Below are 4782 nucleotides of genomic sequence, written 5' to 3'. Positions count from 1 at the left end.
TGACTGGGTTAAATAGAATTGCATTTCTAAAAAGAGACTAAAATACAATTTTCATTGACTAAAACTAGACTAAATATCATCAGTTTTTGTTGACTAAAACTAGACTAAAATGCTCAGACTTTTAGTTGACTAAAACGCTCAGACTTTTAGTTGACTAAAACGCTCAGACTTTTAGTTGACTAAAACGCTCAGACTTTTAGTTGACTAAAACGCTCAGACTTTTAGTTGACTAAAACTTGACTAGACTAAAAAGAGTATGAACGTGACTAAAACTAATAAAAACTAAAATGACAGTTTCACACAAAGACTAGACTAAAACTAAAATTAAAACAGGCCGCCAAAAACAACACTACTTATAAAAGAGAGAGACCGCGCGATCTCTTCATATCTTTTAACGTCACGGAAACACAAAAATATCATACAACACGCCAAAATTAAACCTAAAATTCATTATAGTAACACAGCTTTTGACATTAAGTGTTTTATGGATTAAACGAGAAGAAAGACCACGTTCCCTTCACTTATTAAACAGCTCATTTCCCTCAGACATATTCATACAACCAGGCCCGGATTAAGAACACATAGGGCCCTGGGGCTATAGCAAACTCAAGGGCCCCCCTTCATAGTAGCCTATCTTGGTGCCACAACGTTTTCTACAACAGGAATAATTGTTTTTTATTTATTTATTTTTTCAAATCTCCAACATGATACAATGTGTATGCACACTAAATATTACAGGCTACAACACATTAAAAGAATAAATACACAGAGGTGGAAAGAGTACGAAAATATTCTACTCAAGTAAAAGTACCATTACATTAATTAAATTTTACCTAAGTACAAGTAAAAGTACCAGTCTAAAAATCTACTCAAGTAAAAGTAAAAAGTAGCTCATTTAAAATTTACTCAGAGTAAAAATTACTTGGTTACATTTTAACAGATGGAGGGAGGCAAAAATGGCATAGGCCTATAAATCTCAAACCAGTTGTTTTTAATTAAAGCAATCAGTTATTTAGAATAATAAGACATTTGGACTGTTATCAGGCATATTAAATCAGTATCATCAAAATTCATCTTTTCAATGCAGAGGAAACAAGTTTCATCTGAAGTGGCATTTAGATGTATTTACACACTGTTTAAAGCAGGACATGAATGCATTTAACCTGCAGTTACTAATGCAGAAATAATGTTTTGATATATAAGACATAAAATGTTGAATACTCATCTGAATTTATAAGAAAAAAAATCAAGAAATACTTTAAATATGAAATTAAAACCGCCAGTAGGTGTTAGCAAGTCATTGTTAGTAAGTGAGTCATTGCGATTGAACCGAATCATTTAAACGGTTGATTCATTCAGGAACGAAACACCGTCATGTTGCTCAGAGACGCAAAACTGTGCTATGGTGGTTGTGTTAGGAATTATTTTTGTTGTAGAAATAGTGGCAATATGGTGTCTAAAACGCAAGTCTCTTTTTTCTGCCCCTATATCTTCAATTTTGTGATCACTCTAAATGCATTTTAACAGACTGAATCACGCAGTGAAAGAATGCACTCTAAATGTGCGCGCACTAGTCTAATCTACTAGACTTCACGGCACTCTGTAGGAGTGTTTTGTTTGATTTTTGGCAAAATACTGCTAATGTCAAATCGCACATCGTTAAAACGACAATTACGATATTATCACAGACGATATATATCACACACCCTGCACCACTGTCTTTTTGGCTAATTTGTGCAAAACCTTTTGCTAAACTGTCAAAGCTTCATTTTAACCACCACTACAACGATGCAAGTATTTACCTTAACTCTACATGCTTGCGAAGGGTTGATGTCGAGATTTTATAAGTTGCTAGTTTGGTCTCCCTAGGCAAACACAGCTTACACTGCATAATAAAGCTTAAATATGACCAGGGGTTCACTTCATTTCCTTCGAGTTCAAATTCAGCAGAACACAGTGGGGTTTCGTTTTCAGCTGGGTCTGCACTACTAACGCCTGTCTTGTCCGTCTGCATCTTTCTTGTGATTTTATTAGTATTTTTTACCATTATTTACTGCAGTAGTTTCCAGGGAGCGAAACTTTTTTTTACTCCGTAATTAATGTGTTTTAAAATGTAGCGAAGTACAATACTTCAAACAAAATATACTTAAAAGTAAAATTACAGATTTTAAAAATTACTTTAAAGAGTAGAAGTACACAAAAAAGGTACTCAATTACAGTAACGCGAGTAAATGTAATTCGTTACTTTCCACCTCTGTAAATACATTAACTCCAGATATATGAAGTCAAAGCAAACAGGTTTCCAGAAGCAGCAACAACTTTTGAGCATATACAGCTCCCTTAAGGAGTTTAGTTTATATAGTTTTATTATTAGAAGGTCTTCTTTCTGACCCTAGAAGAGGAGAATCATCAGGGCTGGACTGGTGCTAAGATTCAGCCCATATGGCCCACACAGTCCCCCATAAATCATGTTTTGCTGGGGTTAGGGCAATTGGAATAAATTATTTATTAATCAATAACAGACGAAAACAAATGATATTTCTGAATACTTAAAATGCATTTAACAATATTAATATTCCATTATATTGCAGGCTCTTAATTATTGAATTCATATTTTTCTGCAATTTAAGTTTATTAGAACTATTAAATTGTCCTTTGTAGTTGCCCTAATGAAAAGCTAATTCTTGAATCCAGAGTTAACTATAGTATAAGTAAACCTTTATAAAATTGACTTATTGCCTTGCTTTATTTGAACCAATAGGCTATGGCTATAAGTATCCTATAACAATTTTCGTGACATTAATAATAAATATCATTAACCATATTTCTACAGTGTCAGTAAATGCATGTTAAATAGCCTAGGTGTGGTGCTGTGGATTAAATTGTTTATTTACAGTTTTGTACAGTTTACCTCTACACTTCAGTTGACATGGTCGGTGCTATTCAATCTAGTTTCCGCTAGTTTCACCACAGAGACTTTACTGTTCAAATATAGGCCTAAGTGTCGTGTATGGAATTCAAATGGGCAAGTGCTGCTTATTATCACTTCAATAGAGTGGAGAAAGTGTTGAGCTGCAGTCGTTGTCAGCGCTGTGCCGGCGGGAGACACCGGTCCGGTGTGGTCCAGCTGTTCTCTTGTGCTGCGCGGTTTAATCAGGTAACTTAGTGTCGTTTTATCACTTGGCTTTTAGTGTTTTTTCCCATGTGCTACAGTAAAGCCGAGGCGATTAAAAGACACCCGCAACTCTAGTGTAAAAGAGTGCAAAGACACTTTTTTTTATCGCTCATATCTTTTGGACTGAAATAGCGCAGGCACTAATATGTGGGGGCGTAGTGTGATTTCGACAACCGGCACACCGGGAAAAGCTTGGGTGCTCCTGATGGCCAATCAATTCTAGGTCTAATTTTCCTTTCCTCCACAGCCAATCACGTCGGGCCCCCTCAATCCGCGGGCCCTGGGGCTTTAGCCCCGCCTAGCCCTTATGTTAATCTGGCCCTGCATACAACGCTTATTCAATGTTTTTATATATGTTGTACGTTTGTGTATAAATACATACGTTTTAAATAATACGTTTACACCTTTTTTTTTTATATACAAGTATTGATAAATTCAGTCCAAGTACAAATTCAGTTCCACTTAACGTTACCTGACGCGTGAACTTGACATACATTTAACATAGCCTAAATATTCATTTTTCTTCGGACACACGACTTATAAAACACTTCTAAATATCCACTCAAAAACATCTGATATGCTGTATGTTTTTGTCGATAAATTTAGTCTAAAAAATAACATTTATTTAGTGGCACTTAGCTGAACTTGACAAGATTGCGCTGTTTCTCCCGCGAAGTCACTCAGGCTCGTGCACGTGCAGAATGATCTCAGTGTTGGCTGGATTAGTTTTTATTAGTTTAGTCAACATTAGCATAGCTAATTGTTGACTGGATTTGAAAATAACCGTTCATTCAATGTTTTTCAAATATATTTGTGTAGACTTAATATAATATGTCCTCTCAACTAAGCCCAAGCAATAAAATTAGCTCAATTTAAATATTTTTGCCCTTCCAACATTTTGCTAATTGGATTTTATACAGTGTATAGTTGTATATTTCATCTCTCAACAGTATAATATTTGAAATCAATTGATAATTAATTTAATGCTTGCTTGGCAGTATTGTGTTTCTAGGGTCATAATGTAGTTACGTAGTTATAATGTAATTATGAAGGTTTTACTGTATTTTTTGTTTTAGCTACTGTATATGGCATTTTTATGGTAGAGGTGATATGATCACAGACAAGCATGATATATTAATGCTTTCATACATCTCCTTTTCTCTAAGAACAATCTATCATACCACTTATGTATATTCTCATAAATATTCATTCTTCGCTACCCAATCATATCACTTTATCCCACTGTGTGCTGTAATAGCATTAAATAACATTAAAGGGTTAGTTCACCCAAAAATGAAAATTAGTCCATAAATTACCTCAAGTCATCCTAGGTGTATATGACTTTCTTCTTTCAGACAAATCCAGTCGGAGTTATATTAAAAATTGTCTTTGATCTTTCAAGCTGTTTAATGGCACTCAGCGGGTGTTGCAGTGCATCAGTCCAAAAGAAGTTAAATAAAATGCGCCCATCCATAAAAAAAAACGTGTCTCACACTGCTCCGGGGGTGAACAAAGGCCTCCTGTAGCGAATCAATGCGTTTTTGTAAGAAAAATAACCATATTTAAAACGTAATAATCAATTTAATCTAGATTGCGCTCACTGTTGC

The sequence above is a fragment of the Sinocyclocheilus rhinocerous genome, unplaced genomic scaffold, assembly GCF_001515625.1.
Source record: "Sinocyclocheilus rhinocerous isolate Xijiao unplaced genomic scaffold, SAMN03320098_v1.1 scaffold153, whole genome shotgun sequence".
Taxonomy (NCBI): domain Eukaryota; kingdom Metazoa; phylum Chordata; class Actinopteri; order Cypriniformes; family Cyprinidae; genus Sinocyclocheilus; species Sinocyclocheilus rhinocerous.
The sequence above is the reverse complement of the archived record's forward strand: the minus strand, read 5'-3'. Positions refer to the sequence as shown.